Source organism: Tamandua tetradactyla, chromosome 25 (genome assembly GCF_023851605.1).
Source record: "Tamandua tetradactyla isolate mTamTet1 chromosome 25, mTamTet1.pri, whole genome shotgun sequence".
In the NCBI taxonomy this organism is placed as follows: Eukaryota; Metazoa; Chordata; class Mammalia; order Pilosa; family Myrmecophagidae; genus Tamandua; species Tamandua tetradactyla.
In genome coordinates, this window is record NC_135351.1 from 42,057,785 (window position 1) to 42,071,880 (window position 14,096).

The 14,096-nt window shown below is 39.7% G+C and overlaps 1 protein-coding gene across 2 annotated transcripts in view; it reads left to right on the forward strand.

Annotated features, from left to right (window-relative positions):
• Nucleotides 1-14,096, forward strand: part of ADGRG6 (adhesion G protein-coupled receptor G6) — a 130,367-nt gene that overhangs the window by 8,787 nt on the left and 107,484 nt on the right. The window lies entirely within an intron of this gene.

Genomic DNA, 14,096 nt, shown 5'->3' on the forward strand with positions numbered 1-14,096 from the left:
GCACTTATTTTTTGGGATTTAATCAAGATTTTGCAAATCCCATTTTATAATATACCTGTTTGTTGTTATAACTTGTGCTTTTAAAAAATCATGGGCATAAATTATTATTGCTTATCCGTGAAACAAGAAATTTACCTTGTATTTCATATGTAAGTACTTTTTTTCCCAAGCCACTATGTATTTTAAGAGTTTCAGGTATTTACTTAGAAAATTCCTGGCACTTGCTTAGTGACTTTGAAACAAAACTGATGTTTGAATGAAAGTTTTTGTGTATTGTTTCATTTTCATTATAAAGCCACTTTTCTGTTGCTGAGTCATTGCTGGAAAGAAGGAACAAACTTGAGATGTGAAAATGAAACATATAGTGGATTTTTTTGATGTATAGTGTTGAGCTATTTCTTAAGTTTGAAAATGGTCCTTCAAGAACCAATTATATGATGTGGAATATATTATGAGATCAAGATTAGTTTAGATCTGTTTACTTTCATTTTTGTTAGGTCATGTACTTGCACATTTTTAGGGTTTCTTCAAACCCAAACACTTTCACTTCTAGATGTCAGCATTTTAATTGATATATACGTACTTTGTCGACTTTTAATCATTTCAACAATGAGATGGAGCACATGCTTTTAGGCTAATTAAAAAGAATCAACAGGGCTGGGCCTAGGGGGAGCTGAGAAGGTATAAAACTTAAGGAGGTGCTCACCCCCGGATGGAGAATGTCAGAGTACTCACATCTGATTTTTTTTTTTTTTGCATCAGCAGTCTCCAGGAATCTAACCCAGGTCTCTGGCATGGCAGGCAAGAACTCTGCCACTGAGCCACCGTCGCTGCCCTCACATCTGATTTTGTAGTCTCTCACATAAGACATTTCTTATTTGACTCCTCTCATTGCCCAACTCTTTCTGTGCGTTAAGTAAGCTTTCATGACAGATGGTTTTCTGTGTTCACTCACGAGGTAGAACATTTTGTATCTATACTCTGTAACCATGACTCAGTCAGAATGTCACAACTGACCCGTGGATACTTGAATCACAGAAATACTTGAGAACATAATTAGCATTTTCTTTTAACATTTTTGCCTCCAAAGATAACTCAGCATGCGGTTCCTAAAAGTGAACTCTCAAATCATTTGAAATAACAGTGTAACTTCCGATGTATCTAATTTTCAAGGTCCTGTCTTTTGCATAAATCAAAGCGCAATACTACTATACTTTGCAAGGACGTTTAGTGCTTATCGGTGCTTTTATAGTCCTATCTATGAACCCCTTGTCTTTTTTCTTTCCTCTGGATGACCCCTGGGTGGTCTCATCCAGGTTGGTGGCTGTAAATGGCCCTGGCCCCTTCCAGGACCCTGGAGTCCCCTCTCTGATAACTTATCCTCACCTGCATTTGCATATGTAAGTGGCACCTACAGCCTCACGTGTGCACACAGGACCCCTGTTTCCTACCGCTATCTGAAATGGACTTTTCCCTCTGACTTTCTAGTCCCTTCTGTGGTCCTGCTTTGTCTCTTGCCCTCACTGGCCTTCCTCTTCCTTAACCATTAGCTTCTCTAATCTGTACCTGTCTGGTGCTTTTTGACATTCAGATCCCAGTTTAAATCATATTGCCTCTGGTAAGCCTCCATATCCCCCAGGGCAGAGGCCCCTCTGTCATGTCACCCTTTAGTGACCACCTCTGCAGATCAGGTCAGGCTCTCTCTCGTTTGCTAACATTTTGTTAATTTGTGATAACTAATTGGAGGTTGGCAAAACCTCTTTTGATTGTGAAAATGATTGAAAACTCGAATCCTATGGGTGGCCTCTGTAGTTTACTCCATAGAACGTCCATAGTTTAATCCAGGGAATAGGATTGCGTCTTCTAGCAGTAAACTGGTGTTTGTAGTTTGATAGGGCAGTTACAAAGCAAATTTTGTGTAAGCCTGTGCCCTTCAGGCTTCCAGAAAGTAATGCTGAAAAACAACCCACCATTACGGATATAACTTTTAATAAGACCTAAAACAAAATAGCAACAGGATATTTGCATTGGTCCCACAGAAGAGCAAATTAAAACAATCCAGTGTGCTTCTGTTTTCCCACTAGCTTGACACCATTTAGAGAGGTTGATAACATCCAGTGCTATCAAAGTTGCTGGGAAAAGGAAGCATGCTAACTCTCTCGGCTCAGTCTTTAGGAAGCAGAATTTGGCAACAACTTTAAAAAAATTAATAATGTGTATATATACTCTTTGGCATTTGGCTCCCACATATAGGCATTTATGCAGTAGAAACAAAAGCATAATACATATAGAGAAAACTACATACCTGTATGTTAACTGTAGCATTATAATAGCAAACAACTAGAAAATAATCTAATTGTTCATCAGCAAGTGGGATGGTTATAGAAATTATTCCACATTCATAGCATGGTATACTGTGTAGCCAGACCAAGCAATGAGGTTAGATTGCATATATTAGCTTGGAAAGGTGCCCAAAATAACAACGTTCAATTAAAAAGGGAGTTGGAAAACAATTTAAGATTATGGCTGTTTTGTAGTGTTGAAGTACAAAACTAGAGTGTGTTTTGTGTCTGTGTGCCCAAGATTGCACAAACATCATAAAGCACAGAGAGAGGTACACCCAGGCTTTTAAAATGGGTAATCTCAAGGGCCTGGGGTTGGAGAGAAATGATGGCACTTTGTACACCTGTAAATCATTTGCCTTGTTGCATTGAGCATGGATTACTTAAGTGATTTTAAAAACGGATGAGTTTCTTTGGTTTTAAAAAAAAGTCACATTGAACAAAATGGGCAGAGGGGCTGTTTTTGTCTATGGATGTGTCAGGTTTCTGTTAGTCCCTTCCCGGCCACTCAGGCTCTTTCTTCACTTGGTAAGAATCTCTAGATGGTGCTTCAGTGCACAGCCTCTGCTCCTGTCCCGGGTCTGCAAAGGTGAGTGACGAGGCCTGGAGCAGACGGAGAGGGGCTTCACGCGGGGTGAGAAGAGGCAGCCCGGAGCTGGGGGCTTCCCTGGCACCCTGGCATCTCCACCGGGAGGCCGAGTCATGTGTGGCGACGGCGGGGCCATCCTTGTCCTGGGAAAATCGCTGGTCACAGCAGATTGCTGCAGACCTCAGGGCTCCCCTCCAGGTGTGGCCGCGGCCGGGCGAGGTTTCGCACTCACGGCCCAGCCCGAGTCGCGCCCTCTCTGGCCCAGAGCGTGGGGTAGTGTTGGAGGTGGGTGAGTGGGCAGAGGGCTCGTGGGCTCTTTGTGTTTGCTAGTTAATCTTCTTTTGATCATTTAGTGAGCAATTATTCTCTAGTGTCAGTTATTTTGCCATCTGTATCAGAGTGTTAAACTGACATAACATTTTGTACTTTTTTTATGTTTTATCAAAAGACTTTCAAATGATTAAAAAAATAATCATTTTATAATTTTCCTTTTTTTTTTTAGCTATTTAGTATCAATGTTTGCTCAAAAAATAAGGTTCTAGCCATGCAAATGATTTTGCATATAAATGTTTTTTTCAGCCTGGGTCAAAGTGTTCTGAAGTGCTGTGTGCTGCCCTCAGCCAAGGGACCCTTTCCCCATCCGGTCCCTTCCAGTCCCCCAGCCGGGGGAGCTAAGGCGGGGGCTAAAGCACCCCTGGAAACGCTCCCCGAGGCGTCCTCACAATCTCCTTACTCTTACTCGACCTTTCCTTGGTCTGCACTCAGTGCAGGCGAATAGGACATCCTCAGTTGGTCAGAGTCAATGAAATGTCCACATTCTGAAAGTAAAATGTGGGTGACTTACCTGTTATCCCCTGACGAGCCCAACCCCCCCAGCCGTGTGGAGGGGCTGCTGGGGAAACCCACCCTGCTCAGGGGTGCTGGGAGGTGGTCCCGCCGAGGGGTGCCCTCCTGAGGGTCAGCCGCGCTTGTGTCCAGGCGAGGTGGCCCTGCCTTAGAAAGAACCGACCATGGACGTGCCCAGACAGGGACAGCATTGGGGTGACGGGTGCCCAGCAGGTGTTCCAGGCAGTCTCTCCTCGGTGAGGCCAGGGAGGCCCCTTGGGGTGGGCTGCGGCTGTGGATGCTGCGCTCCCCCCTGGCATGCTTCCACATGTCAATTTGTTTTGTTTTTAGCTTTTATAGTGAGAGTCCTGTGAGTAAAAAGTGATTTAGAGAGCCGGCACTAAGTAGGGATCAAGTAGGGATTCTTTCAAATTTAGCAGGCACTTTTTATACTGAATCAGAAATTGAGCCAGTAACTTTCTTGAACAACATAAAGCTGGGAAGCTCCAGGCTTTATTAGGGATTTATCAATTCTGAGACTTTGGCAGGTAACGTTTTCCTTCACATTCAAATAACTTTCTTTGAAGAATTTTCTTATTTTCAGCAAGTGGAATAGGTGGGGTTTTATTGCACCATTCTTATTGAAATTGCAATATCAGTATTCATTAATTAAAGAACATGGAAAAAAACTGAGAAGAACCAAAGGAAACAATATTTCAAATATAATGAGAAAACATATTTTTGGAGGGCGGAACAGCACAGGAGGAAAGTAAGGAGGTTATTTGAGGAAAGATGTTAATTCCGCACTGAGCATGAAGTGATGATGTTATAAAGAAGCAACCTCTCCTCTCCACGGAGCTGGGACTTTGACCCCTGGAAAGAAAGCCAATCCATTTGCCAGCACCAGGGAAGCGGCCACTTCCAATTCAGATTTAACCTTCACCATTTTCTAAAACGCATACAACTCTCAGAGAAGTAATAGCGTTGTCTAGTGGGGGGGGGGGGCACTAAGGCTAATTATCTTGATTTATCAAAACTCATTTAAAATATTTGTGTTCGATTAACTTTCTTGAATAAGCTCTTCTCCCAGGGAAAGAGTTTGACTTATGATGCATTTCATGTGAAACCCTCTTGGTTTATAGTCATTCCAAAATCAGCTTCTTCTTAAATTTGTGGTTTAAAAATGATAAGGCTTGAAAAATTTTTTTTTTAAATTGTCTTCAATAAGTTAAGTCTTATGAGCCAAAAGAGACTCCTTCCTCTCATACTTTCTGCTCCAAGCTTGGCGCTGCTGGGTTTAGATCAGGAGAAGGGAGGGTGTTTGCATGCAACCTAGGCGATGGATTCTGCAAATTGCTGGCTGCAATCTTCCAAACCACGCAAAGACCAGGATCTTTTCTTCCTTTTAATTATAAAATGACCCCAATCGCGAGAAGGAGCTGATGCTCACCTCCTTTGCAGATCTCCAAACAGAAGGACCTTTTTAGAAGAGTCTTTACCTGGTGAAAATTTGCGAAGAGTAATGAGCATTGATCAAGCAAACTTCAGATCTGACAAAAGGGAGATTCTCCAAATGGCTTATTAATTGGTGCTCTCAGTTATTCCCAGGGTCCCCTCCCTCCTTCCGTCCTTCCTTTATTTTTTGCCTTAAATACGTGCTCAGCAGGAGTGCATTGTGTACAATTGATACTGGGCCAGATGAGTGTAACAGTTGTGCCGGATTTCTAGTTTTCTTGAATGGAATTAAATTTTTTTTTTTTTTACTGTGTAATGTAACGTATATACAAAGCAAAGTAAGAAAAAAGAAATAGTTTTCAAAACACTCTTCAACAAGTCGTTATAGGACAGATCCGAGTTTGTCATGGGCTACCACGTGATCCTCTCAGATTTTTCCTTCTAGCTGCTCCAGAATATAGGAGCTAGAAGAAATATATATATCCTTTTTTTATATCACTTTTTTGTGTGTGTGTGAAAAATAACATATATACAAAAAAGCAATAAATTTCAAAGTACAGTAGAACAATTAGCTGTAGGTTTCAGAGTTTGCTATGGGTTGCAATTCTACAATTTTAGGTTTTTATTCCTAGCTGCTCTAAGATACTGGAGACTAGAAGGAGTATCAATTTAATGATTCAGCACTCATCCTTGTTGTTAAACCCTACCTTTTCTGTATAACTCCACCATCACCTTTGAGCTCTCTCCCACTCTTTAGGGGTATTTGGGCTGTCCTTCTACCTTTTTCATATTGGAAGGACTATCAGTAATAAGGGGTCGGGAGATGAAACTAGCTGATGTTCTAGAGAGGCTGGCCCCTCTAGGTTTCAGGACTTATCTGGTCCAAGGACCCATTGGAGGTTGTAGGTTTCTGGAAAGTTACCCTAGTGCATGGAACCTTTGTAGAATCTTATGTATTGCCCTAAGTGTTCTTTAGTATTGGATGGAATGGTTTTGGTTGGGATTTGGCAGGCTATGATAGGTAGGAATGTCTGACTGAAGTTTGTGTAAGAGCAAACCTCCAAAGTATCCTCTCGACTCTATTTGGACTCTTACAGCCACTGATACCTTATTTGTTACACTTCTTTTCCCCCTTTTGGTTAGAATGGCATTGTTGATCCCATGGTACCAGGGCCAGACGCATCCCTGGGAGTCACCTCCCACGCTGCCAGGGAGAATTTCAACCCTGGATGTCATATCCCACGTAGGGGGCAGGGCAGTGATTTTACTTGCAGAGTTGGGCTTAGAGAAAGTGAGGCTAAATCTGAGTAACTAAAGAGGTTTTCCAGAGGTGACTCTTAGGCATGCCTATAGGTAGGCTAAGCTTTTCTGCTACATACTTAAACTTCACAAGAGTAAGGGCTTGGCCCATTGATTTGAGTGTCCATAATGCATGACACAGTAACAGGGGTTTACCCAGTGGTAGAGTTTAATTGTTCCATACTCCCATCCCTCAAGGGAATTTGCCAATACTGTTTTTTTTTTTTTTTTTTCACATAGGCAGGCACCGGGAATCTAACCCAGGTGTCTGGCATGGCAGGTGAGAATTCTGCCTACTCAGCCATTGTGGTCTCCCCTTGCCAATACTTTTTGATTATCTGCTTAATATATTCTGGGATATGTCCAGGCCATTATATTAAGCTATACAGAATTAAAGGCTGTCATTTTTATCTTGAATGGAATTTGAAGGCAGAGGATGAGTTTGTGACCACAGAAATTTCAGTGGCTGCAGAGTAGGTGGGGAGGGAGGGTGTTTAGTGATCATTTGCTTTGGGGCTGGGTTTCTGCAGAGAATGAGCTCCGAGCGCACACACTGAGGCCTGGTCGAAACATGCGCCCCCCCCCCCCCGCCCCCACCCTTCCTGAATTCTCTTCATCAGTAGCTTGTGGCCTCCTGGCTGGCTCGCTACATGTCAGTATTCACTTTTCATCTCTGTGGAATGGTGACCTGAGCGTCTGTAACCTGTGAGGTGCTCGTGACCACAGATGTCCTGTGACGAGGCTGAGGAAGACGTGGGGTTTAGTGAACAGTAAGACTCGTGGGCCTCTCTCAGGGCCGTGGCTGAGCTGGCCAGGTTGCTCTCCTTCCGGATGCCAAGCCCTGCTGCCCTTGGGCTCGGTCTTGCCTCTGCCATCCAGCTTGCTTCTGTTCTGTATGTCAGGAGCACACTCCCTGTGGGTTTCCAACCATGTCTTTTATTTAAGATGGCATCCTTGAACAAACGTGGCAGCACTTACTGTGCTCCACAGAAGAGTGGTCAGTAGGTGTGGACAGGGAACTGATCATTTTCCAAGCCACCCAAATGAAACTTTGGAGTTTCCTTAGCAGGGGGAATCTGGCTGATCTGAGAGTTAGAAATTCTTAGTCAGAGCCTCCCCTACCTCCAGTGTGATTAAAGTGTGCTCAACATTTGTGATAACATTGCAGTCCTTAAAGGAGAGTCAGAGAACATAGGACTGGGGTTGCAACGCTTAGACTTGTTTGAGAACTAAAGGCCATGTCGTAATCCTGAGCACTGATATATCCGTATCTATCTGTGTCTCAATGTATTATATCTATTTATATACTGTCTCTTAATTTATCATTTATGTATCTTTAGCATCTGTCTACCTATCAATCATCTATCCTTTATATGTATTTAACATGTATCTATTTATCCATATCATCTACCATCTATACCTCTGTCTGTCTGTCTGTCTGTCTATCTATCTATCTATCATTCTATCATCAACCAGTCACTGGGCTTTTTCAAAGTCTTAGCTTTGCAAAGCTGATTCACGTTCCTTATCTTCTGTCTCATGATGATCTTCCCCGTCGACCCCCGACCATCACCTGTACTTTCACATTCTCCCTTGACCTCTACATCCCCAGCTAAGCCCACAAACGTTTTCAGGTCTTTTCAAACAAACACAATTTCCCGTTTCCCCTCAGCCATTTTGTTCTTCCAGGCTGTCATGTTCACTGGTTGTTCCCTTTGTTTTCAAATGTCTTGAAAAAGTAGTCTCCATTTGGATTTTCTACTTCCTCATTCTTAAAAAACTGCATCATTCTGTTTTGGAGATACATTGAAAAGTATCAGTTTGGGGGTGTGTGTATGCATGAGTGAGTGTGTGTGTGTGCACACTATTATGTCAAAATTTTCTAAAGCTTGAAAGTTCTCCTGAGTATTGGCAACTTCTTCAATTTTAAAAAATTTTGTTAAGTAGATAGAATATATCTAACAATGTGATATCATTGGCTATTAATTGTATAAGAAAACCCTACTTTCATCAAAAGTCTGGCTCAGGATAAAGTTGTGTCACAAAATGAGATGACTATTGACTTAAAATTTAGTCTTTCTACATTCAAACTTTCAGAATATATCCTTTATGCATAAAGTTTTCATGTTCTTCAAATTTTTCCTTTAGCCAGTTCTGATTTCCTTGCAGCTTGCATTACTTCTTTTTCCTCATTTTATCAGATTTATAACTTGCTCTGTCTAGTTGGTTCTGTTTCCCATTCTTATTTCGTTGCAATTGAAAACTTTCAATATTCCTCTCATATCTTAAATTTTTTGGAAGACTGTTGTTACTATGTTTATTCTTAGTGTCTGGTTTAAGCAGAACTGAGAGCAAGACTTGCCTTTTTTTGTCTGCCTACTGTGTACAGCTGGTTTCATCTTGCAGCAGCCTTTCCCTGTGTTGTGTTTATTTTTGAAAGTAGCTTGAACAGGAGATTTTTGGCTAATTTAAGTTTAAATTCCCACTAGTGGAAAGCAGAGATATATTAAGATATAAACATTTAGTGTTATAAATAACAACTTATCATTGTTTTGGTAAAATATATACATATAGTTTATTTGACTTTGTTAACATAAATTAGATTTGCTTTTGTTTTTAGGGCAGGATATGAAAACTAAACCAATTTTATTGTTAATGCAGAAGCAAAATATTGGATTGGAAACCTTATTTAAATAATAAACATTAAAAGGTGTAATTTTCTTCTCTGTGTAGTTAAAGGAGAGCTTTACGTATTTTCAAAAGTAAGACCATAGTACCAAGTGTTTTAAATTTCTGCAATCCTAGTCAGATATAAAATCAGAAAATAAGTGGGGGAGACTGTGGTTACAAATAAAAGTAAATCTTGTACTGTTTAAGAGAAAAACATGCCTTTGACAATAATATTTTTAAAAGAACTATAGGTAGTATGGTCTATATAAGTGATGCTCTGAGTTTAAAAACCACATAAAGGAAATACAGCAAATCATTTCAAAATACTCAGTTGTTAGCATTCAAGTATTTCACTTTGTGGCATATCTTTATGGTTCTAACAATAAGCATGCATTGATTTCATAAAGCATAAAATCAATGCATACTGATTTTTTTTTACAATTTTATATATGCACTTGCTTTTAATAGTCTTTGATTTTATGTTAACATATCTACGATAGGTACTTATAATGTTCACTGATTTTATATATATATATGTTTATAAATATATAAAATTCCATAGTTCTAATGAGTTTTTTGCATTAGAAAAAAGCTTGAATTGTGCTGCCATCATCCTGAAAACTGGAAATTAATTGGCTAGAGTTAAAAAGACTGAATGAAAAGTGTCAGTGAAGATGTGGAACTGCTAGAATTCTCGTAGGTTGCTGATGCAAGTGTAAAATGGTCCAACCACTTTGGAAAAGAGTTCGGTAGTTTTTAAATAATGTTTTACATACATCTACCCTATGGTTTGATATTATTGGATTTATGTCCAAAATGAAAACATACGCCCACAAGAATTTTGCAATAGCTTTATTCAAATAGCCCCAAATTGGAAAAAAAATCCAAACGTCCATCAACATGTAAATGGATGAATAGATTTTACAATTTTTATGCAATAGAATACTACTCAGCAGAAAATGGAATGAGCTACTGCTCCATGCAACAGCATGAATGGAAGGCTCTGAAACATGTTGAACAAAGGAAAGGGATTTTCGTTTCCTTGGCTGCTCAAGCAAATACCATGAAATGAGTTGGGTTAAACCATGGGAATTTATTTAGTCATAGTTTGGAGGTTAGGAAAAAGTCCAAATCGAGGTGTCACCAAGGCACTGCTTTCTCCCCAAGACTGTGGCATGCCAGGGCTGGCTGTTGGTGATCCTTGGGCCTTAGCTTGTCATGTGGCACAGTCTCCTGGCCTCTCCCTTTTTTTCTGGCTTCCATTGATGTTCAACTTCTGGCTTACCATGGATTTCTCTTCCTATGTCTGAATTTCATCCTCTTATAAAGAAAATAGAAGTAGAATTAAGACCCATCCTGATTGAGTTGGGTTCACCTTAACTGAAGGAGCCTCATCAGAAGGTCTTACTAATAATGAGTTCATACCCACAGGATTGGGTTCAATTTAATAACATGTGTCTTTCTGGGCTACTTAGAACTGCCACACAGGGACACGGTGTGCACACCGTGATTTTATTTATGTGACCTTGTAGAATGGTTGAAATTAAGCCATTGTGAGAGAAATCAGAGCAGTGGTTGCTTCAGGGATTGACTGACTGGCAGGAAAGAAAATAAAACACTCCTGTGGGCTGATGAAGTGTCCCCAAGCTTGATTGGGATGTGTTTATACGGGGGTATACATTTATCAAATCTCATGCAACTATACACTTAAAATCTGTGAATTTTGCTGTATGTAAATTATGCCTTAATAAAAAAAAACAGCTAATTAAAAAAAACAGTGGTAAGAGTCATAGGAAACAGTGAACAGAATCCTAGAGCTCCAGAACTTTCCAAATTAGTCCAGCTATTTCAAGAATTAAATAATAGATTTCCAGAAACAACTTCTTTGTATGTTGTTTGCTCTTTTATGGCCAGGAAGAAAGGAATATTCAGTTTATTCCTTTAATGACGTTTATTCGGATTTTCTTACTATTTAAAACTATTCTTTTCTCACCCCCTGCGCCCCATGGGAGAAGATGTTTCAGCCAAGTATGAGTCTCACTGATGTGGAATGTCAGCTTCCATCCCGTGATCCTTTAGCCTCCACACTCACTTCAAATTCAGGTGGGAGCTTGGCTTGTCAGCTCCTTTCCTTGAGACAAGCTTCCTTCTTCCACTAAACAACCAAACCCCATGCGGGAACCAGCACAGCGTATTTCTATGAGTTGTATTATTCACAGCTATATAGGATTTTGCTTTTATCTGGGACCTAAAAGAAAACCTATTGGTGTGACTGCTCTTATCACCATTAATAAAAGTGAAAAGATAAAGAAGATTAAAAACAGAAATGGGGCACAGGAGAACTTACTCCATCTGTCCTCGTTGTGCAAGCACGTTTGTCTGTTTTGTTTTCTCTTAACAGAATTGCTTATCTTTTACTATGAAGTTATTTGTACTCACTTCACAAGTCTGATGATACTGCTGAAAAGCTCCACAAATCCATTGTAGATCTGATTGCTTAGCAAATATCCAGTGTGAGCCAGAAAGCGAATTCCAGCCAGACACTTGACAGTTCTGAGCTGAGGCAGACCCAGCACCTGCCGGTGAATTCTGAGGGTGGTTTGTTCTGTCCTGAGGCTTACATGAGGGGGTTGACAGCTTCAGTCAGTACAGTTCCATTTCTGTAGAAACACCTGCTGGGACCAGACCTCAGATAAAGTTTGCTTTTTGCCTCCAAAGGGTGGCATGAAAATGTGGCTATTGACAGGTGCAAAACAATAGGACCCGCAATCACTGCTACTAATATTAACTGAAATTCATCATGATGCACAGGTTATACAGAAACAGCTCCTGAAGGAGAGAATATTTCCTTATTGGAGGATAATCTGAGGAAGGACTAGTGAAATTCAGCAAATCCTAAGGGGGAGAAGTGGTGTAATGTCAAAATTCAATAATGTTGCAAGGAAATGAAGCTCAGATTTTCCTTCTTTTATTTTCTTAAAAATCTACTTATGGTGTTAAGCTATCAGCACTATTGTGGAATACTATACGACCATAGAGTAGTGGACATTTTATGGGTCTTCCTTTTCATTCATAAAATGTTTCCATGACCTTTGCAGTATGAAATGACATGACCTTTGCTTTTTGGATCTCTGATTGAATAAGCAATGTCAGAATAAGTTATGGATTTCTGGAGGGATAGGAGCTCTTATAGAGTGCTTCACTTGAGAGATTTACTCTGGGTAATTCAGATTTCTCTATTTTATCTTGCCTGGTCACTGGTCACTGAAGTAGAGCAGAACACAACAAAATTCCTATTAACCATAAGGAGATTGCATCCCTATTTTTCTGGCATGTCAGGCACTCCCATTCAAATTCTTGGTTCTTTGCAGGTATTTAATTTTTGACCATAAAAATATTTTTAAAAATTATTTAATAAAGCACGGAAATGCTTCTGCATTAAGGGCTAGATGAAAACCGAGTTTTAAAGGCCATTTCCTGCATCAGAAGATACCCATGCCTGAACGGTGTGGAGAACCAAGGATATGGAAAGCTTTGCCTTTAATCACCTGCTTTGGCCTGATGATTAGAGAAAAGCTGGGGCATCAGAACTTCAGCCGCTTTTTATTTAAAGGCATTAGTATAAGTCATTTAATGATCTTCAACTGATAAGAGAACTATCGAACTAATCGTAAGATACCAAGGCTTAAAACAAGTCCTGACTTTTTTGCAGTTTGAACTCTAGTTCAATTAAGTTGTTGGTTGATGTACAAAACATACAACAAATAAATTTAAAAAGTGTAGGTGCAAAAAAAAAAGTGTAGGTGCTTAGCAGAATCAACTTTTACTATTTCTGCTTTTACTTTGTTCCTTAAAATCATGAGAAAGAGAAAATTAAGACTTTATTTTGGCAAATTTGCAGAGTTAGTTATCAGAAGCTAATATACTACTGCCAGTTTTTCTCGAGTATTCTTTAATAATTTAATTTAATTTTTTCCCAGTCCCCCACAATATATTTACATGAGGGAAAGTTCCTTCTCCAAATCAAGATCAATAATATGTATCTTAAAATTTAGGGGGAATAACATTTTATGGAAATAACACTATTCAGCATAGAACTTCAAGGAGCTGAAAGAAATGTAAATCATAACATATATTATTTTTGCCAATACAAATCATGAAAATGACCATGTTAAGTTTACTTGAGTCTTAAAATATTTGTGTTAACAAATGCTACATTTGTCTTGCTTTGGAATTTGTAATACCCAGAATTATTTGCATATAATGAAGTTTTTATTTTATCAAGAATAATTTCTCTTGCCATTGATAAATTTAAATACAATAGAAACGTGCTTTCAGACATAATCAGGATTGCTACTCTGTTAAATGCAAGATGCATTTAAGGTGAAGACTAATTTAAAATGAAATTCATACTTTTAAAAAAATTTTATTTTATTTTATTTATTTTTTTACTTTTTACATGGGCAGGCACCAGGGAATTGAACCTGGGTCCTCTGGCATGGCAGGCAAGCATTCTTGCCTGCTGAGCCACCGTGGCCTGCCCTGAAATTCATACTTTTTAACATTTAACTACTAGCCTGCTATTTGTTTTCATTTGCCAGTTTTTTCTTTGTTTCCTCCTTCCTATCTCACTGTCTTCTTTTGGATTTGTCACGTGTATTTTAGTGCTCCATCCAGTCTCCTTCAGTGAGTTTGCTTTTATCTCTTTCCTTTCTTGCTCTTTTGACAGTGATTAGGTGTTTTGCTTTGCTAGCGCTGTTGGAATGCAACCTACCAGAAATGGGTTGGTTTTTAACAATGGGGATTTATTAAGTTGCAAGTTACAATCCTAAGGCACTGAACATGCCCAAATGAACACCAGCAAGAGGACACCTTCTCTGAGGAGAGGCTGCTGGCATCTGGGATCCTCTGGCAGG